This window comes from Protopterus annectens, chromosome 5.part0 (assembly GCF_019279795.1).
Source record: "Protopterus annectens isolate FY-2018-M chromosome 5.part0, PAN1.0, whole genome shotgun sequence".
Taxonomy (NCBI): domain Eukaryota; kingdom Metazoa; phylum Chordata; order Ceratodontiformes; family Protopteridae; genus Protopterus; species Protopterus annectens.
This window is the reverse complement of record NC_056735.1, coordinates 1,537,480,058-1,537,504,247: the sequence shown is the minus strand read 5'-3', so window position 1 is coordinate 1,537,504,247 and position 24,190 is coordinate 1,537,480,058.

Here is a 24,190-nt window from a genome sequence, read left to right as displayed (position 1 = left end):
ATTTCCTGATTTCACTTTCCACTAGTTCTTCAAAAATTTTAAATGTTGGGTCCGGGGAGGGTTAAAGACACTTTTCCTACACAAACTAGTATTTAATAAGTTGGTACCTTTAAACAAACAATTTAGATTCATTTTCCACAGAAAACGTGTTAAATTCACCAATGTATTGATGATTCTCAAAGGTCTGGCTTGTACATATTGAAAGCCTTTTGTGAAAAGCTTAAAATCGTCACTATTAATTTCCAAATCTGTGTAGTTGTATATATGATAGTTTCCTTTCCTGTTCAAAATGCCTGAGTGTGATACTTATACATTATCTTCTGTCTCTGTTAAACTAGTGTCTATTACCATTGATTCTCCCTGTAAAATGATGTTCTCATGTAATTCCTCCCTCCCCCCTCCCTCTGCATTTGTTGTAATAATTCCAGTGTTCCCAGTTGTTGTTCATTCCCTGTTTCTGAGCTATCTTTTCACTTCTCCGTGGGGGGGGGTGTTAGTGGAGGATCTAAAGGGACTTCAGGGTACTCTGCTCATGCCTGGTCTAATTCCAAGTTCACTTCCTCCAATTTAACTGATTATCTTGTGTGTTAACCTTGTCTAATCTCCTAGGGGGTGGCTATGCTCTTCCCTCTCTATATTCATTCAGATCTCTGTTCATTTTTTTCAATTTCCTATTAAATACATTACTACAATGCACATCAGTTTCTTTAAAAATATTAATGTATTTTGCCTTGTCTATTTCAAACATAAGATCTGACAACAACCTGGTATGGCAAATTATTAACTTCTTTTAAATTTTTTTCTCTTTTCTCGTTGTTATTTTGGACCATCAATTTCATCAATCCTATACCAAAATTATTAAACAACTATATAAGTTCCTTGTGAAAAGGACTGTTCATTTCTACATTGTTTGGATATTTATCAAAATGGAGCCCCTTTAGGACTCTTCTAGTGTTAATACAGTCATTGAGATAATCAATCTCCATTTGAAAATTTCTTAACAATAACAACTTGCTTTTAAAAGCTGACAATGTGTCCGAAAATGTCTCTGTACTGGGCTGTGGCTGTTCAATAAAGTTAAATCGCTTACCAGCCCATTTTTCAAAGTCAAATTCATGAGTAGAATTAATATTGGACAAGTTGATTTCATTTCTCATCTCCAAATTTCCACTTAGTCCTTGTAACTGGTTGCCTTGTGTTCTCGTTGTTTGTGTAGAAGGAGCTATTCCGCCATTACTTGCTTTCACCGATATCATCTGAATCAAAGTAGATTGGTTTAGCCCTTCTCCAAACAATTGTTGGTTTCTCGGGAAATTAAACCCAGAAGAGTCTATCAGGACTGCTTGCATTGTAGCGATCTTCTTCACTAAATCAAACAACTGTGCAAATTCACTCCTCGAAACTGGAGTATTATCCAAAATACAGTTATTCTCATTAGTAGGACTGGAAAAAGAAGTGGCCTGCTCTGACTTCTCCACCATGGCATCAAAAGCCAAGAAACATGAAAAAATTGTTACTGAACTCACTTAAACACAGATACATAGAACTAGAGATCACGGAATTTAACACTCTTTTTATTATTGAACAAGTTAAGCACTTTCACCCAGGAATCTCCCAGGCTTCATCAGAACAATACAGCCAATTTAACAACATGCAACATAAGGACCACATAACATACAGAAATGTACATGAGGTACATGTGACAAATGCCAGCGTATGGTATCTCTCATTAACCACTGCAAGTAGCATGGTGAACCAACACTGCATTACAGAGGTACATGTTAAGTAATATAGTCATCCTGTGCATCAGACACATAGCTGCATTTCTCTGCATCGATGTCAAGGATGACAGGGATGTGGCACAGGTATCATCACTTGCACAGGGTGTTGTATGGGGTTGCAGGAGGCCTAGGCTGGCCCATGTTCCAGCACAGACAATGTGCATTCCAAGACAGACACTGTTTTAGCCCACCGTCTGTCCACTGCATCAGTCAAATGATCCAGGTTTTCCCCAGTGCAGTGGAGACTGTCATGGATGTCAGACTGTGCACATCCCTATCCCTAAGCATACATCTGGTGTTCCATTCAGAATGTGCCTGTGCTTTCAAGACAGCCTAAAACATGTGCCGGGTGACCTGTGATGTGACACCTGCAACAGGTGATGGATGGACAGCAAGCCTCCTACAAGAACCTCTGTCAATCCGCCTGTATGGGAACTTGCCAATTCTCTGGCTATGGCTAGTATCTACACTCACTGGAGCCATAGTTGCCACACTTTCCTGTTCAATGTCTCCACCTTGTGACTGTTCAATATCTCTGGCCTCTGAGGATGGGGTACATGTGGGAATGCAGACTGTGTACAGTGACAATGGGGGCAGAAGAGTGATGTCTACCTCTGGGACAGACTCGGCCCCTGACACTCCCACCTGTGCCTCACTGTGACCACCATCATCAACAGTGTCCGAGGAGACACTGGCATCAGGTTGTGTAGGGGACAAACTCCAATCCCACCAGTCACCTACAATAAGAACTAAAAAAGCAGTACTTTAATACCTGCACTATTATGTGTGAAAAGCATTAACAAGCATTCACAAGCATGAAATAACTGCATTAGCAGTCAAACAAGTTCCTTTTCCACCTTCGTCCACAAAGCACTACCTCAGAACACAATTCAAATTGAACTCAAGACCTTTACAACCATCACTTGAAGTAAGTCAGGTCAAACATGACCAGTAATAGTTATCTTTTACTTACTCAGTATGACACTATAATTGAAAAACAGCACATAAAACCTAGTAGAACTTTCTTCACAATTATATGGAAATATACATTTCACTGCCTAATGTATTTGCCTTCAACGTGTTGTATTTTAAAAGGCATTTTAGATTCCTTGCCTCATTTAAACCAGGAGCTTAATCTGCTCTTAACTGTAACTGCCAAAGTGTATGTGTTTGTTGAACTAGACTTCTGTCGTTACCCCCTCTCGAAACCTTAGGTATCTCCTCCAGACTGGCAATTAAAAACATCCTATGCTGCCTACACACATAATTAAGTGTACATTGGGCATTATTCTGGCCCTTAACCATACTAGACTATAATTGTTCCTTAACAAAATGTGTCATACTTACCAGGGGTGGACCATGGCCATGGGCAATACCTGACGGACTTGTGAAAGGTTGAGGGTAGGGTAATGTCAGTATCACTGCATGTTGCAGCACAACTAGGTAATGCATCCATATATTTCACATTTACAGTAGCTACTCTGTTACTTGTTGTATTCATCCCAATCTGCATATGAGTGTATACCTGAGGTTATACCCCCAGAAAGAACAAAGACCTGACCCCCACGTAAATGTATCTATAGCCTGACACACCGACTGCTACAGTATCATAATGCTAATCACAGAAAGATTACCTGCATGCTCCTCAGCTATGGAAACTGTTGCACCTACCTCAAAGATGTACGGTGTGATGGATGCCTGGGAGCTGTCACATGTGCCTATGTATGCCAGGAATTCCTCAGTGACTGAGAGTTGCTGTTCTGCTGAAGGCCCTCCACCAGAGAAAGCACAATCCCTGGCTATATCCTCTGCCCGTCGATGTGCGGCATTAATCATATCCATTGCCCAGTATTGAACCTGCTCATATGTCCTGCTTTGCTGGCCCCTTGCATTAATGTCACAGACAAGGTCTGACCACAGTGCAGCCCGCTGTTCCTTATTATGTCTCCACCTGGATAACAGTATGTCATGATGCTGCTTTGGTCCTTGCAAGATCATCTTATTCTCTGCATCAGAGAATGGTGGGTGTCTTCTGTGGTACATTATTCCTGAAACACAGCACAAGGGGAACACATTACAGGATCAGATAAGTGGACATCCACTATGTACGAGTACAGCAAGGGCACAATATCTGGCACTATCCACTGCTTGGTTACAAATGGCACAACCCACAGTGTGACAACCTACTATGTGTGTGGATACAACCAAGATAGTACCATTACCGAGGTATTCCCTGTGTGCCATGACAGCATCTGCTGTATGATCATACACCCAAGACTGCAGTTCACTGTGGTGTGTCCCCTAAGGCCAACCACACAATAATATGTCATGGGAGCAGTGCCAGACAAATAGCAGTGTGCTATAACAACCACTATATAGGGACAGTTTGACATCACCAGGGTGCCACACTGACAACAGACAATGCCTCCCTGATGTATTGTACACCCCATGCAGTTTAAGTCAGCAGGGTATCACTAACATGTCATTGCCATAGGTCTATGACTGGCTTACTGCTGTAATCCCTATGCCCTAAACCTCTATCCTCCCATCTCTATCCTGTTGTATACAAAAGACAGTTACATACCTGCTAGAGTGCAGTACTCTTCTGTTGAACTCTGTGTCTAGTAAAGTTTCACAAAGATGTGTCCTGTGTAAGTTCTCATACAGAATGGTTTCACATAGCCAGCGGCCTGCTTTTTATACATGATCCCCATTAGCAGGTGATTACCTCTAAACCAATCTGTGGTTGCAGCCAAAGCAGCTGAATTGCACTATCATTAGCCAATGACATGCAAGCACTGTGCAATGTATAAGGCCTTCATGTAGACCTGAGCCCCTTTCTTAGCTATCGAGATGGGCACTACTGGGGTGAGAAGACTACATCATCACAGAGGGTAGGTCTGTAGCATAAACCTTTACATAGAGCTGTGTGTATCACAGGCTGCAGCTGCTGCTGCAGGTAGTAGACATAGGCAGAGAGTGTGACACTTTGGAGGACAAGTTCTAGCTGTATCTATGTCAGCTGTGTAAAACCTGTTGTTGAAGCAGTGCCAAGGTGAAGGTACCCTTTACACTCCAATTAAGGCATGTGTTTAAGGCATGGATGTTAGGCAACTGTGTCAATAACAGAGTACTAGGTGACATATTGTACTGCTATATGGATATGTGAAGTGTGTCCCTATCTGCAGGCCTGTGACTTCATGGACTGAAAAGCACCTATTTAATATGCAATGCTTTGTGTGGATAAAGATTGGATTAGTGATCCATTAATTGCTGTCTTCACAATAATGTAATTGCAATGCAGCACAACACTGGATTTGAACACAGGACTGTGTGTGGCAAAAATGTGCTATATGCAAGTCATTTAATAGAGTGAGCTACCGAATCACTGCTACCATTAGTATACTTGCAAGATACATGTGCACACTTACAGGCTGTGCCAAACATTTTTTACATCCATCAGTATGTGCATGGCTTTAAATGGATTTATTTCTGTGCCAGTGTCACAGTTGAGCATGTATTTTGCCATGAATTACTTAGCAGGTGAATTTCTACATGTTGATGATAAAGTGGCACATTTACCTCTGATCCTAAGCCTCAGTTGCATCCATTATCATGAGTTTGGCTGAATAGTAGTGTACTATTGCACCAGAATCCAAGGTACACTCCCATTTTTTCCATTAATGTTTATTCCAGTTTGCACTTTGCAGTGCGGCAAACAGCTCCACTGAAACATGGCTAATGACTGTAATTTGCAATTACTACATTTTTTTTAAACCACCTGTTTTAACTAAGGGTTGTGTGATGTGGTGGGTTAATGCGATGTGATGAGCTTGGGTTCAAAATATGGCAGTGGTGTTTATTTTTTACATGTGACTTACAATGTTAAAAACAAATATACTCATTATAGCTCTATTTAGCTGAGCTAAACAAAGCTGCACAACACAGCATGCTGGACGGCTCTGCACTAAAAAAATAAATAAAAGATATAAGGGGAGATACTAAAGTGGTGAAATGGGGGCAAGCAGGGGGAAAGGCATAGTGAAAGGCAGGCAAAGATATGTGAAAGTAGGGTGTAGGAAAGAACTATAGATATCCATTTCTTGTAAAGCAACAACTGCACACTTTGACACATTTGTAGATGAATTTGGATTCTCAAACCCCAGAGTGAGGGTGAGGATAACATAACTGCATTGTCAAGCCAATTAGATTTAATTATATGTGTCCAGTGGACATGTGTGCATAGTGGAGAGTTATGTATGGGACGATATTTTTTGTTGGGGACAGGTGTCCATTTTTTTAAGGTGAGAGTGGAATGTTAGGGAAGGGACATAGATATGTGTGGGGGAGGTAAGTTGGGTAGGTAAGGATGCATTTGCAAACAGAAAATACAGACAAGAAAGCAGACAGGGACAGTGTGTGACACATGAATGGGTTAACCACCTTTGACAGGGAGAGTTTCATGGAATCTGAGTCCCATGTGCCTCCAAACAGCAGCAGCATGACTCAAGTACCAACCCATGGGACCATTGGTACTGCTCCTTCGCTGCCCCAAGGGTGGCTGTGCTGGAGGCTGGGCACCAGGGTAATGCTACCCCACCAGATAAGCCAGCATGCCCTCAATTCGATGCAGGCATTGATCATAGGCTTAGTGGACTATCCTGCACACCAGGACCTGTAGCCCATCATGTGTGACCACTCTCCCTCTGCCACCACAACCAGAGGGTGATTGGGTCCCCATCCCCTGGGGTGGTAATACCCAACACTGCAGGTAGTGGAGGGACAGAAGAAGGTGCACCATTGGTCTGGGTCCCAGATGTTCTGGGACCTGGTGCCATGACCAGTTGAAGCAAGGTAGGGGGATCAGCTGGAAATGGCCTACCTTGACATGTTGTGGGACATGAGTTAGAGCAATATATTATGGTTCGCAACATCTAAACCATTCTTAGTATTAGCAGAATGGAACATCATATTTATTAAGCCAAATACATAATTAATGTATATTATGGGCAACATAACATAATGTAACATAACAGTCAGTATGGTAAAAGCATGCCAGTGTGATGTAAACAATACATCCAACACAACAGTTGTTTTAACAAAATATGTTTACATCGAATCATTATAAAACACAACAATAATCAACCACATTTTCAAACATATAGCTAGTTTAACAAAATATGTTAATATTATATCATAATAATACATTACAATAATTAATAGATTAAGATAAGGGGTGGGAGAGAGAGAGAGACAAAAACATTCCATTAGTCTGACTGCAGATGATATTGCTGACAACACTGGTCATACATACTTCTGCTGGTGTGTACTTACAATTGTGATTACAGCGACTACAATTCTCCTATAGCTGATGTAGCACATGCATACTTCTCAAGGTGATAACATGAGACAATAAGGAGCAAGTGATAACAAATGCAGGTACAAAACTACTCATAAAAGTTTCAAATAATATGGACTTATATAACTACCAGGGTATTATTTAAATAGATTTGGTAATACATTGCATTCCAGGTAATTTATCTGATACACATGAGACAGATGGATAAGTCAGTTCTAATTACATTATGAGAAATCTTGACACTTGAGAGGCATGGGTGTGCACAGTAATTAAACTAGACTACCGTCATGGCTTAGTTGGCAGGCTTGGGAGTAGAACCCACTAGCAGGGACTGCAGGGGACATTTGCAAATACTTTAAGAATTGACTGCAGCAGTGTAGTATGGACAAGCAAGATATACAGCCATACTGGGATTGCACAGTTTTATTTCTTGCTATTGAATGTAACATTCTGTGAGATCTAAACACAATATATGCACAAAATATGGGCTAACTCACCCATCACATTTTTGTGTTATTGGGAAAGAGAAATTGTGAGTATTACATGACTGATACTGAAAATGTAATGCTAGATAGCACTGGATTCAAATCCAGGACTGTGTGTGGCAAAATGTACAGTGTACAAGGAATTTAATAGACTGAGCTATTGAGGCACTGCTGACTTCAGGGTGACTGATACTTGCCTGAAGACCAACTGGAAACATACTATGAATTGTGCAGTACAAATTACAGGGCTTTCCTCTAGCATTCTAGTACTGTTACAGTGATTTACTAGACTGCTGTGCCAATAGAGCACACATGCATGGTATACAACTATACTGCATATATTATTGCAGCTTTATTTCACTTTCAACAATACAGGTGAACACATATTACTGTTATTGGTTTGTAATATTTGTGAAGTCCACACACACACACACACACACACACACACACACACACACACACACACACACACACACACACACACACACACACACACACACACACACACACACACACTCACACACACAATATCTGGCCATGGAGTGGCCTACCTAACCCATTTACCTTTATTACCTGATGTCTGTGGAGGTTGAAAAAGCATTATGTGACCAGTATTGCCCTAGAGAAAGCCTTGAACAGTACTATGAGTTAAGCAATACAGTTTGGAGCCATTAGATTTGCATTCTACAGCTATTACAGTGTTATACTTGACTGCAGCAACCTTACCTAACAGACTCAATGCATACAGCTCTACTGCAATGGTTATGACAAGACAATTCTGATGTATCCCATTTTCCTTGTTGCTATTGGAATTCTTGTTTTTATTGAACTATAGTTATTATTCATTTATTGCACTACAGCTCTAATTCAAACTTTATTGGCACTACAGATTTTATGGTATATACTTTATTGCAGTTAATGCTTTAATCTTTCTTGTTTATTGCACTACAGTTGGCAGAATACATCCATACTCAGCAGTCTCATGCACAACCTGGCCAAGTGCTTGACATGAGCTTGAGCTGTTGGGACAGAGGGACACCATTATGCATACAAGTTTTGCAGACATTCAGAATACATGTTGGTGAAACAGAGGAAAAAGTACTTACATACTTGTGAAGCACTTCCCTGCTCTTGTTTCTTGTACCCAGGTGTCAAAGGTTCCCCTCTTTCATCTTTTCAGGGCATCATGGTGGTGATGACACTGCTCACCTGTCCACGGAATAACAGTAACACTGGAGAGTTCTCTGGCCAGCTGGTCCCAGGACTTTGCCGTACACTCTGAGCCCTGGAAATCACCCTACTGCAGCCTATCTTCATGCTATTTACAAGAAGCCCAGACATGACCCTGGACTCCTGAATGCCACATCGCTGCACTCAAAAGCACACATCATCTCCAACACCACCAGCCATATCAACAGATGATAGACTCCAATGGTTTCTGCAGAATTCCCTCCTAGTCCACCTTATATAGGATGTTTTCCCACCCTTACATGTCATTGAGCAATATTCAAAAAAGTGCCGCATTGCTTAGTAGCATGCAAACCAACTAAGCAGAGTTGAGCATTGGGCAAGTATGCACAAGCATGGTTCAAGCAAAGCTGAGCACCAGGCAAACATTGACAGCCAATATCATGTCTATGCGGTGCTTAGCAGGTTTGAGTACAGTTGTACACTGTGCAGCAGAGCCATATTTTAAAATCTTGTCCAAAACTTGTGCAACGAAAATACAGACTACTTATGACATCCATGTATTCGAACCCTGGACCTAATACACATACAGATGTAACTCTACCCATTAAGCTACATAGATATTAGGAAGTCTAGTATACCTTCACATATACCACTGAGGTATCTGTTAACAGTGCTGACATCACACCACGCAAACATGCTTAAACAAACCAATAAAAAATTAATTACATCTGGTTTCTATTTTTAAATGTTTTGAAGGTGCCTGCCATGTATGTATGAGCTCCACTCGGCTTTGCTACACTCAGCACTGCTCAAAATTAAAGAAATACATAAAATGTCATTATGCTTATTATTTACATCCATTAGATATTTAGATGTCAGGCAAGTGTCAGCTGTCTACATGTGAGCACAGCTTGGCAATGCTGTGCTCCGCACCGCACCATGAAAGCATGCCTTTAAAAAAAAAAAACACTGATTCAATATCCGAATATGCGTGTTCTTCAGTTCTTCCTCAGTTGCATACCATCAGTAATATGTATAGCACCCTGGCAAGGTGGGACTGTGACCATGTACCCAGATGCATTCCATGTAGGCTCTACATGGTGCCTACATGGAGTTTATCAAATCTTGGGGCATGTCTATATAAGCATATGTATTGCAAATGCAATTTAAAAAAAAAAAACTTGTCACTGGTTAGTCTTGACATTAATTCAGCATTTGACTCAATACATTGGGATTAGCTATTAACATTATTACAATGTTTAAACTTTTCAGATAATTTTATTAACCTACTAATACATCTTTATAAAGGGACCCTCGCATATATAAAAATTGGAACATATACATAAACTCAAATACCCATTACTAAGGGAACAAAACAAGGATGCTCCCACCCCCCTTACTGTTTACCCTTATAATGGAAACGTGGGCTAATGATATACGAGGAAATAAAAACATAGGAGGCTTGGAAATAAATGATGAAATAACTTCTAAAATTCAGTTATTTGCTGATGATGTGCTCATCACCACTAAGGGAGATAATTCCTCCATAACCTTATTTGAAGCTGTTAACACATTTCAGAACATATCTGGACTGACATTTAATGATGATAAAACTAAGATCCTACATATTTATTCAAACAATAATAAGAGAAACATTAACGATGATACAAACAAATTCACCACAGATCAAATTACATACTTAGGTATCATCCTTGCTAAAGATATTAAATTAATCACAAAACTAAACTATAATAAATGTTATATTAATATTCAAACCTTATTAATAAAATGGAATACAATTATATTTACAAGTGAGGAAAGATTAACTATCATTAAAAAGATAATTCTACCTAAAATTCTCTATATTATACAATCTATTTTAATACTTCCTAATAAGGTATTCATTAACAAGTTCAATTCCCTGTTATTAAAATTTTTTTGGTTTCCCAGGAAACTTAAAATAGCACTAAACACCATTTTTATAGTTGGAACAAAGGGGACATAGCCTTTCCTGATTTGAACCTTTATTCTAACGCTGCTATTATTAGATCCAAAGCACAACTTTTAAATACTTCATATCAGGCCAAATGGAAAATATTCTGGGAATATTCAGCTATGCTACTGATATTGAAATCACAACCTTACAAATTAGAATTAATAAACAACCAAATATTATCGATACTTAAAGTTTACTTCACTACACACAGCATACCCAAACATTCATTTAGCTACTTACACAATATATTAATACATTTTAGAAATTTTATATATAAACATTCAAGATATAAATAACTTTTCTTTATACTTTTCCCAATAGCCTTTACTCAAGAATTCTTACAATCCTCAGATATAGATAAAATCACCTTGTTTAAACAAAAAGGTCTTTTGTATTGGTTCCAACTAATCACAGATGAAAGTGTTAAGGACGTAAATCAGGTAATAAGTGAATTTCAGTTAGAAAAATCCCTCTGGCTTAATATACAATCACTCAGACTATTCTTGCAAATAAAATATACCTGATTACTCCAGCTAACAAACATGACACTAGCATACTACTAGCTTTTTTAATGCAATTATCCAACATAAACAAACTTATTCAGACAAAATGTAATTTATATACAGACTTATTAGAGAAGAAACCTATTGTTGTCCAGCTAATTTTTGGAACTACTATTATATAACAAATAACACACTTGCAAGGAATTTAGATAAAACAAATATATTAGAATCTGCAGGGAAAAAAACACTTTCACTTAAATGGAAAATATATTCCTGTAGATTTTTATATAGATCTTCCTACGCCTCTCAACTAATGAGCAAAATTAATGGAAAACAAAACATATGTAACAGATGTAAGTCTAATATAAACATTGACTGGACCCATATGTTTTATGACTGCCCTGCAATAAGTTTATTTTGGAAAAGTATCAATGTGCTTCTACAAGCAATATTCACAGACAATTTCACTTTGACCAAATCTTTAATACTCTTCAATACATCTATAACTTGCTGTGTAAAAAAAAAGTTAAATATTCCTTACTCTGGGCAATATTTGTTTATTTTATTTTACATTTGTTGACCGGGCTAGTCCAGCTGGATATATGTCCATTTTCAGTGGAGGCCCGGGGAGAAAAGCTCCACAAATTACAACAACATAAAAGGTCAAGACAAAGACAATAACAGTATAATTTGGTACATAAGAAGTTTTAACAATTATAGTACAAGCCTAAAATTATATATTTTATATTTCAGTAGGAAAAAGAAAAAATTTATCTAAGAATAGATGAATAAGACTAATACATTTGTATTAGAAATGGTGTAGTACAAATCTTTATAACATATTACAAAATTAGATACACCTAGTAATTTATGATAAGAGATATTAAGGTCTCACAAAAACCTAAGAAAGAAAAACACTAGAGATTAATAGATAGAGTATAGAAGAACAGCAAACAAGGATGGATTTCTAGTGTTATTTAACACATAGGTTGTGATACTATATGAAGGTGTTTGATCATTCCACAGTATATACTTATTTACATGAGAAAAAATCCTAAGGAAGGTTAAGCTCACTAAAAATTAGTGAGACAACACAAGATCATGATAATGGGAGGCTAGGAATTGTGGGAGTCTAGTTAATAGTTAGGTACTTAGTCTGGGTTAACACAGGGGCATAGCCAGTGTGATTTGAGGTAGGGTTTAAGCTTGCTTTTAAATAAGCTGACAGAGGATATTGAGGTTAGCTGGCTTGGGAGGATGTTCCAGGCTTTACCTACTATATTGGAGAACAAGGTGTCACCAGCTAAGTTGTTGGATTTTGATATTTGTACAAGTAGGTTATTAGCTGAGCATAAGGTCTTGAGGTTATTATAGGGGATGACTAGGGATGTAAGTATGGGTGTATTTTGAGGTAAATACAGGATCTTATGGGCTACTATTAATTGATTGAAAAGTATTAAATTTGGCAGCTCTAACCATCCTAACTGATTCAGATTGATACAGTGATGAGTTCTATAGGAGGACCCAGCTGCAAATCTGGCAATATTGTTGTTGGAGGATGTAAGTTTACTCAGATTACTTCTACATATTTTGGTATGGATAGGGGAGGCATAGAGAAAGGTAGAGATGAGGTGGGTATGAGTAATAGTAACCCTGGCTGGAGGTGTAAGAAAGGGTTTTATTCTATAGAGGGAACCTAGTTTCTTGTTTACTATTTTTATGGTGTTATTAATGTGAGGTTCAAAGGACAAGTTATCTATTAGTACCCTGAGTAGTTTGGTGGTTGGTTCAGGAGATATTATAGTTCCATCATGTGAAGTAATAGTAAAGTTAAGTGGGGAGGTTCTACGGGTGGGGGTAAATAGTAACATTTTTTTTTTGGGGTTAAGAATAAGACGTCTTTGTAGGAGCCGGTTTTCAACTGTACTAAAGGTCATTTGGGTTAGTGACTGAAGTTCTGATTGAGAAGCAGCAGCGCATACGAGTGTGGAGTCGTCAGCGTATCGGATACAGTCAGCTTGAGGAATTACAGAATAAAGGTCATTTGTAAAGATGGAGAAGAGTAATGGGCCTAATATAGATCCTTGCGGGACCCCTAGAGTGACTGGGACGTGAGAAGATAAAATATTTTCCCATAGTACAGCCTGTTGCCTGTTATGTAGGTATGATTGGAACCACTGTATAGTATGGTTGTCCAATGACAGGTTTTTGAGTGTGTCTATAAGGAGGTGGTGATTCACCATGTCAAATGCTTTGGACAGGTCAATAAAAACAGCTGAGGATAGAGTATCAATATTACGATTACTGTTAATATGGTTAGTGAAGGATAAGAGAGCAGAGGTGGTGCTATGAAATGGTCTAAAGCCATGTTGACAGGGTGCTAATAAATTGTGATCGAGTAGGTAGGTTAACAGTTGTATGTGTAAACATTTGTCCATTATTTTTGCCAAAGGAGATAGAATAGCTATGGGCCTATAATTGGACAACTCTTTGGAGTTACCGCCCTTATGCAGGGGAATTATGTGAGAGACTTTCCAGATTAGGGGAATAGATCCTTCAGAAATAGTTCTGTTAATGAGGATGGATATGGAGTAGGCTATGACTTTAGCAGCTTTTTGCAGGTATTCTGCAGGTAATTTATCAGCAGAGAGAGTAGTGGGTTTAAGTTTCTGTATGAGGTTACAGATAAGTGAAGTGGGCACGGGCTGAAAATGAAATTGATGAGAATTATTGGTAAAGGTTGTGGCAGAGCCTGGGGTGCTAGGGGATAGCTGGTTGGATAGGGATTGTATGGTTTCAGTGAAAAAAGTATTAAATGAGTCAGCTATTTGGATGGAATTGTTGTGATCAGAGCCAGAGGGAGAGGGAGTACTTGAGCATCCAGGGTGTAGGAGGTTATTGATACCTCGCCAGAATTTATGGGGATTATTTTGGTTGGTTTGTTGTTGTTGGTAGTAGTGGTTTCTTTTATCAGCTAATATGGCTTTTTTTGTTTCATTTCTTAACTGTCTGAATTGCAGGTGGTCTGAGGAGCTTTTTGTTGAGCGCCATTTGGCCCATTGTTTATTTCTTTGGAGGATTTTTTGTTTGGTCGTTTTGGTGAGCCATGGTGCCGGTTTGGTTCTAATTCTAACTTTGCGTAATGGGGCATGGCTGTCTAAAATGGTTAGAAATTTAGAGTTAAAGTATTTCACGGCATTATCTATTGGGAGGTATTTCAGGGGTGACCAGTCACAGGTGACTAGTTCAGCTTGAAAGTGAGCAGGGTTAAAATGTTTGGTAGTGCGAATAGTTCTACAGATGGTAGAGTTTAGGATGACAGTTTTTGTTCTGATTAAATAGGTAAGCAAGTGATCACTTATGTCCTCAGGGAGGGTGCCTGTTTTATAGTTTAGTTGGGGGGTATTAGTGAGTATCCAGTCAAGGGTACTAGTTTTCTTGTTAGTTTTATTGGTGCGGTTTGGGGATGTTATAGTTTGGGTAAAACCATATAAGTTGATATGAGTAGAAGGCTGCTCAGATATACAGGAGTTCCAGTTAATGTTAAAATCTCCAAGTATAATGGTTTCTTGGGGGTAGTTACTTGAGAGCCAGCTGAGGATAGCCTCTAATGTGTTGATGTTATTGCCTGGGGGAAGATAGACACATGATAGATATATGGCTTTGCTTTTGTTAAGCTGAATCTTAGTTAGAAGAATTTCTGCATTGTTGCAAAGTGGAGGTTTGGAGTCTAACAAGGTAACTTGTAATCCATTCTTATAAAGTATGGCTACGCCTCCTCCTTTTTTAGTGTTACAGTCATGTCTTATGATATTATAGTCAGGGGGTAGAACTGCACTGTCTTGTATTGATGGATTAAGCCATGTTTCAGACAGACAGAGGATGTCAAAGGAATAAACATCAATAAGGGCATGCAGGTGAGCTATTTTGTTATTGATGCTACGAATATTAAGATGAGCTATCAGGAGAGAGTTGGGGGGCTTGGTAAGTGTCTGTGTGATCGAATTTGTTGGTGTATCAGGCTGTGTAGCTGTGATAGTGGTAGGACCTGGGTTAGGGTGTATATCACCATCTAACAGGGAGTGGACTTGAACTTTTAGGATGAGTTGTAGAAGTTTAAAAATTAGGTTCTTATTTTTTCTAGCTATTGGGTTACATTGAGTGATGTGATGGAGTCTATGAAATATGGCTGCTGAGTACTTAGCTGAGCTGGGGAGGTTGTTAACACTATGAGTGGAGCTGGGGGTAAGGACAGAGGTGTGTGTGATGTGGGTATGCAGTCCTAGGAATCTATGGTGTTCGTAGAGAGTAAGTAGATAGGGAATGATAAGTATAGTTAGGAGTAGTAATAAAGGTAAGGGTTTACAGGATCCTTGAGCCATTTGTTTAGGTTAAGGTGGTTAAATTTAGGGATATTTGTGGATAGAGTGGTAGGGTAATGGATAAAGGTAAATGAGTGATGGTTCTTTAAGGGGGAGGAGATAGGGATAAAGTGAGAATATAATAGAGGTAATAGCACTTTAAAAGGAGGAGTTAGAGGTTGGTCCTAATGCATACGGGTGTGGCAGTTAGAGTATAAGTTTAGGACCACTGGGGGCAGGTGGAATTTGGGGGCAGGGTAGGGGAGTGGAGTGAGCCCGCAGGGCGAACGAAGTGGGATGAGCCACAGAGGAGTTCACCCTAGGAAAACAATCAGAGGAGCAGTAAGCAAAGGTAAGTAAAGCAGCAGAGGGTAAGGTGACACAATGCCTTGATAATAGAATATGTAGAGAGGGTTGACAGTGAAGAATATTAGAAGAAAGAAAGAATAGAGTGGGAGTATTAGCTCTTCCAGAATATTAGAATCCAAGAGCCTGTAAGTTACTTAAAATTGGAGTCAGAATGGTGGTCTAAAGGAAACTATTGCCCTCTAGTGGACAAAAGCTGTATAGCAGAGGCAATATATACTGAGAAAAGAGTGCAGGGCAGTAAGTATGCTATAGAGGACTGAAGAGGAAGAACAGTAAAAATACTTGTAGTCTAAGAAGGGGGAAGGGGTGACAGGTATGGGAGCAGATAGTAAAGGCTGCCGGCTGCCCTGGCTGGTGAAAGTAAACTTACAACCTAGGATATCTCACACTAATTGTCTTAAGACTTTGGTTTAAAGTACGTACTTTACTTATAATTAAATTCCCTTGGGGACTGTAGCAGAGGGGAGTAGCCAGGAAAACTATAACAAGGAACAGGATATCTGAATCCTCTCCATCTTATAATGATTTTAAGAAAATTCTAAAAGAAGTTTTTTACAGATTGCAACTATGACATCTAGAACAACTATAAAAACGTATAACTATAATTTATGGGTCACTTTACAGAATCTGTTGAAAAGAGATTGATAATGATATCATATAAATTAAATTTCAGCCTCTTAATGTGATATATATATGGAAAAATCAAATTATAGTCATTACAACAATAATCAATGGATGTGTTTGTAAATAGTTTTAGTAATTTCATTTTATTTGTTAAATATTGTTATTTGAATGTCTATGTGATTATCTTTTTGAATTGCAATTTTTTTGTGTTAAAAGACAATGTGAATGTCTATATATATTGACTTAAAATCAAAAAAATTGTTTGTGGTTTCAAAATGAACTTTTCCCCACTTTCTTTAAGAAAGTTTCAGTTTTAATTGGTTTATGGACTTAACACTTCTACTGCACGTGGAAGTGATTGCGGTGAGGTCTCTGGTTGTTTACCATTTTAGGTGTGCTGATGACAGTACATGTCAACTGTCTCTTTTTTTTGCAGAATGATCATGGTATCATGTCATATTTCTGCCTAGTTTGTTATATCATTTTTAACTTTTTGGTAAATAACTTGTGATTACAATAATCAAATATTGTAGACATTAGTTTCATACTTCTTATTTGACAGAAAATGCATGTTGATACATAATATATTAAAAAATCTTGATTCTGATCCTTTGTCATGGAATTATTTTAAGTTCTAATTGTCTAGAAAATGCTTGTTGAAGCAAAATATGGTGTTATGTTAAACTGTTTAAAATAAATCAGAGCAATATTTTAGAAGAAATGTTAACAATGATGGTCTATCAGCCTGAGTTGGTGGTAGCTCAGGTGGATGTAAAAGATCCCGTGGCACTTATCAAAAAGACCTCAGGACTCCCATGAAAAGCAGCATCTGGCCAAGTAGGACTAATCCAGTAAACAGTGTATAAATAAATAAAATAAACACAATATTTAACAAGAGCTTGTTAAAAGCACATTTTCTTACATCAGAAAGGTGCTTAACAAGCCTCTCTTTTTCACAGTTTTAGAGCATAATTGAGACATTAACATGCACTGCAGGTATATTTAGAAAATGGGCAAATAACTTTGACTAGTCAGATTGCTAGTTACCCTTGTATTAAACCTGTTCTACCACATTGAAAAAAATAGTGTAGGCTACCTTGCCCTAACATTCAGTCACAAATCCTTTCTCCCTTACAGATGTCAAAATCTAAGAAACTGTCGCTATCTTGATAAGTTTTAGCACAGCGAAGATATAAAAACACACACGCAAAACATTAGTAAATCAGTATAAAAATATCAGCTATCACAAACAACCCCCACTCTATCAAATACTTTATAAATCTGAACAAAAATCTTCTTTTTCTTTCGGCTGTTCCCATTAGGGGTCGCCACAGCAGATCATCTGTTTCCATTTCTTCCTGTCCTCTGCATCTTGATCTCTCACACCAACCACCTGCATGTCCTCTCTCACCACATACATAAACCTTATCTTAGGCCGTCCTCTTTTCCTCTTACCTATCAGCTTCATCTTTAGCATCCTTTTCCCAATATACTCAGCATCCTTCCTCAGCACATGTCCAAACCAACGCAATCTCGCCTCTCTGGCTTTGTCTCCAAACCGTCCAACCTGGGCTGACCCTCTAATATACTTATTCCTAATCCTGTCTACCCTCATCACGCCCAGTGCAAATCTTAACATCTTTAACTCTGCCACATCCAGCTCTGACTCCAGCCTTTTTGTCAGTGCCACTGTCTACAACCCATATAACAAAGCTGGTCTCACTACCCTCTTGTAGACCTTCCCTTCCACTCTTACTGGTACTTGTCTGTCACAAATCACTCCTGACACTTTTTTCCACCCACTCCACCCTGCCTGTACTCACTTCTTCACCTCTCTTCCACACTCACCATTACTCTGAACTGCACAAGCCAGTGCATTTCTTTATGCCAATCCCAAGCCCGGATAAATGGGGAGGGTTCGTCAGGAAGGTCATCCAGTGTAAAACATTTCCCATATGAGATATGCGGAAAACAATAAATCTGTACAAAAATAATATGGCAAAATAAATAAAACAAACTAGAAATCAAGACTACGACACAAACTAAACACACTTTACAGTAATGCAATAACTAAAAACTCAAATGTATGTGCATTACCTTATCAAGAGAAGTAAATGGCATTCAAGATGGTAAAAAATAACTGTCTGATGAATATGAAAGCATTAAATTGACAGAGAAGAAATAGGAAAGTGATTAAAAGCCACCAATCCCCATAGTAAGTGAATACCAAATGTCAGACAGTAAGATCGCGTACACATACACACACATACACATGGAACTTATCCTAAGTTGTAAATATGAAGATAGAGTACACAAAAGTTAAAGACAGAAATTCAAATGCTTATTCAAGTAACAGTAATGCAGTCATAAAACTCCATAGAAACTCATTTAAATAAGGCAATAATCATACCATAGATAAAACCAACATAAAGGTCATGTGCAAAGGACTAAAATGGAAAGCAGCTTTTAAACTCTTTTTCCACTTTCTTCAATACTTTGCAGATATTCTTTTGTTGTTATAGTCTTATTTTTGCTTAAAATAACAATCTAATGCAAGAACAAAAGTTAGTTTTTAAAAAAAAGGGTTAATGCCACCTCAACAATTGCATCATTTAAACATTTTTTTAGGCAGGGGCATTCCCAAAGTGTGTGAGATGATACAATTGAAGAGTAGGGCTCTATCTTGATCTTTAGCTACTCAGTGTACAAAAGTACAACAGCCAAAATGTTAACTGGGGAAAACTTTATTTTTGTGGTAGTTTTCATAGATCTGTAATAAGAACAACAACAGTTAAGGTGCATGATTTAATTTTAGATACCTGCCATATGAGTCCAAAAGATACAAACATAGTATTGGAGTAGCTTGTGTCTTTGCCACAGACTGGTGACTAAATATTTTAAAAATGTTAACACACAAAACAGTGTGCAAAATGTTGAAGTGTTACTGCACTCTGAACAGTGTGTAAAACTTTGTATGTTTAAATCTGTATTTAGTGCTGAAACAGCAAGACTGCTCAGGTACTACTACAATAAGGAACACATTTCTTTCCACAGCATACTACTTCTTATTATAAATTATACCTAGCAACCAGTATAAAGACATGATTACTAGCAGCACTGACACTTTCTTGTAGCAGGCATAAAAATACAATGGTTATTTATATTTTTAGAACAATGACATGTTAAAATAATTTTAACTGATTTCTGCAAAATAATTATGGTGTTCAGGAGCTAATACTTGCACAAAATTGTAATGTACCTCAATTTTTGTAAAATCTCTCTTACTGTAAATAATATTGTAAATGTGGAGCTTTTCTTCCAGGGCCTCTACTGAAAATGGACATGTATCCAGTTGGACTAGCCCAGTCAACAAATGTAAAATAAATAAAATAAAATTAAATGTGTCTTTCTGTTCTTTGAGTTGCCACCACAATGATTACTTATGTGACTATTAATGTTACTGCTACCTGGAAAACAATATGCATGCTTCTGAAGCACTGGGTTACTGATATTCAGTCTCCATCTGGATTCATTCATCTGCCAAATATGCAGTTATACATTGGACAACAATTGCCTTAGGATCTGAGTCACAGAAAATTGATATGACCTATTACACATAAATATGTTATTATGACTACCTTACATAAGTAAGTTTCATGCTAGTTTTATAATGAACAATTTTATGATTTAAGGCAATGACCATACCAAAAAAAACATAAACAATCTACAAACACTTATCTCCTCAGAAATGTAGTAATGCATGAAGAACTGACATTCAGGTGTTGTGTAATGTTAGCTCCTGATTAGAAATCAAACTGTATAGTAGCATGTAACAGTTTAACAGAAGGGTCTGCTTACACATATGTATCTTTCTGTTCTTGGAGTTTCCACCAAAATTTTTGCTCACATGACTATGTCTATGGCTGTTTTACCTAGAAAACAATATATATGCTTGTGAACCATTCGGTTACTGATATTGAGTCACCATCTGAACTCATTCACTTGCCAAATGCGCAGTTATGCATTAGATAACAATAGCCTGAGGATCAAGGTTGCAAAAAACTGATAAACTCATATATATTCATTCTAACACTAGATACCAGAAAAATGTAGATACTTGTCACTGACATGTGATGAATTTTAACTGCAGGAATGCACTCTCCTGAGTCACATCTCACTGAACACAAATGTCCCAGAATGTTTTTCCATTTATCAGTTGCAATAACTGATTATTGTTGTGCAAGAGAATGACACCATTGGGTGAAGCCACCAAATGGTGGGTTAAAATGTTTTGTTTCTCTTGTCCTCCAAAGTCTTTTTAGTTATGCTGTTTGACTCATGCATTTTACTTCTGTGTATTGTGTCAGCAATGAACTAGACAAGTAGTGTGTCAAAACCACATATCTGCACTCTGTATAAACATTACCTTCTTTGCCTTCACTCCTGATATTTCAGAAAAAAATATTCGCACTCTTGGAGTGTCACTGCCATCTTAGCAAATCCCCAAAGTTACTATTATACCCAGAAAATCTACCGTATTTACATTTTCTCCTTAGATGTAAAGTTTAAAAAGTGCTTACAGTAGACTTTAAAGCCTCCAGACACCCTTGTTCTTATAAAACAATGAATGGTCCAAGTCTAGATTTAGTTTAACAAAAATGCAAAAAAAAAAAAAAAAAAAAAAACAAGAAAAATATAAATATAAATTTAATGAAGCATAGCCCTCATTTCTCATTCATGAAGAAGAAATAGTAACTTTAGACAATGCAATTCAAATCCACACACATAACCAACAAAAGGTAACATTACTGAGACAGTACCACCTAGAAATAAAATTGGTTAATATTTGAATGAGGTAATGAAAATAGCTAAAATAAAAACATGCAAAATAAAACACTGGCCACAACTAGCCAATCAGAATTAGTAATCACTGGAGGGCGTGGCTAAGATGCCAAGCAGTTAACATCTTAATAATTCTTCTCTGCATTAATACAGTTATTTTGACAGGATTTCATTTTCTAAAATCAAAAGATTTGTTTTCAAATCATCGCTAATATAATATTAAACAAGAAGAGAAGGGAAAAAACATCAAAATTTGAAGATTTTTTTTTTTTATATAATCTGGTCAGAAGTTCTTGTTGCAGTTTCAGTCAAGTGCAATCATGAGTCTCCTTAAGACTTCCTCACAGGAGAATGGGATGAAAAAAGAACTTCAAGCCCTAGTGTCCAGTATGGAAGAAGTGTCAGTGAAAATAGATAAACTTGAAAGTAAAATGGATACTATAAAACAAGAAAACAAGAAACACACTGATTTACTAAATGAAATAATAAGGAAACATTCTGAACAGATCACTTGTATAGAACAGTGTTTGACTGATACATATGGCAGACTAAATCAAAATGAAAATCAAGTTGAGTTTCTATTGAAGCAGAATAAAGTACTACTAGAAAAAGTGGATGACCTCAAAAGCAGATCATGAAGGAACAATATAAGAATATATGGTGTTCCAGAAGATGAAGAAAAAATGTGTTACATTTTCTAAACACCTGGCTTCGAAAAGTCCTGAACTTGCCTGAGTCACTTTCATTTGGTATTGAAAGGGCACATCAGTCACTCCTAAATAACTCCTTAATAAAACCCCACTGGTGCCACGATTTATAATTGCAAAATTCATTTCAAAAGAAGACAGAGATTTAGTACCTAGAACAGCATGGTCTAATTCTCCAATCACATATGTACAATTGTAAGACAGTAAGATTTGGCAATGAATATACTTTGTCGGTAATCTCCAGATGAAAAGCCTGTGTTCCATTGATTAATGGGAAAAAAAGTAATTTACTGATCTAAAAATATTAATTTATGTTTGTTATTGAATATAGTAATATTTGGCTTATTTACAAAGATGGAAGAGAGACTCAAGGGCACCGGAACTATTGAGTGAGGGGGGGGGACGTTCCCCCCCCCTTTACAAGACCATCTTGTCTTGTCTAGCCCCTGTGGTAGTGAAAAAACAAAACTCCATGGTGATGTGGACCGGATGACTGTGGTGCATCTGTGTCATGGATTTATGGCAAACACAAACAGTCCTAGGCATGACATTTTAAATGTCCGTTGCCCGTACAGCTCTTAAGAGGAGATTGTCAGTTGCCAGTACAGCTCTTAAGGAGATTCAGGTAAGGAGATGTTTTTGTTATAGTCTCTTAAATATACCATGAAATAAATCAAAGTTCATTGAGTTACCTACTGTCTATCTTATGCAAAAATGCACTCTAGAGTCCTTTATTTTGTTTAAAAGGTAATGCTAGATTAACTTGCTTGAAGACATGGAAGAGAAAATAGTTTTAATAGTAAAACTTTTTTTAGAATGGAACTCATAAACATTAAAGGCATTGTACAATAAAGCACAGAGTCTATATACGTTAGTGGGCCATATTAGAAATAACAGTGCCATCCCATAGCACAGGGTAATAAACCATATGTGATTTGTGCCTCATTGCATGACATAACCATTATAAGTCATCATAAACCTTGTTAGTGTTCTATTGTCTGGTACTGCAGTGGATATGTTTGAGAGTCAGTAACTTCAGGAACCATGCTGAAATGGTGCCAGCTGCATGTTATATTTTACAGTATAAAGTACTGAGGTGGAGGCATATTACTCTTAACCTCCTATTGAAAGAAATTTGGACAAAGTCTAAAATTATGGGGGTGGGGTGGGGTTAGGCTAAAAAATAGGGACAAGTTCTAAATATTTATCTTTTAAACTTAGAAAGTTGCTAGAATAACAGATGTTGTTATAACATGCATTTTCTGAAGAATATGAAGTCTGAAACTCATATGTCTGTCATTATTTATTGACTTCCAATTATTAGTCTTTTACCAGAAAATCCACACATTTTGTCAGGCACAGACTAAAAATATGAGGCAGAAATCTGGAATTCTGCAATAATCTGCACAGCTAAGAGGTATTGTGAGGTGTGATCTCCACCAACAGGAGAATAATCCTTGTCCTGAATGACTATCCCCTTTGTATTAGAGGCTAATTTCTAGCACAGTGTTTGCTCTTCTCCTGGGATGCTCTCAATGGCTGCCTGTCCCTGCCTCTTCACTATCTCTGATGCACCTGCATCCTGTCAGGTTGTTCCATATTGTACAAGGCATACAACTCCTGACACAGTAAGGCAATCACCTTTGCAGTTAACTCATTTTAAGAACTTTATCATAACGTGCCCTTACAGATCTGGGATTCAGTGGTGTCCTGCTATAGTAATAACCCACGCCTGGGTGAGGGTAATGCTGGATTTACCCACGGTTGACGTGGTTTGGTCCCGAGGGCGAAGCCTGAGGGACCAAACAAAGCCAACCGTGGGTAAATTCAGCATTACCCACACCCAGAAGTGGTTTATTGCTATTATACAATGACATTATTTAAGAAAAGAAATAATTACTTTTCTTAAATAATGGCATTGTATAATGCCTCTTTACTGCCCTTCCGCAGCTGTCTGGTATTCTGCGGCAGT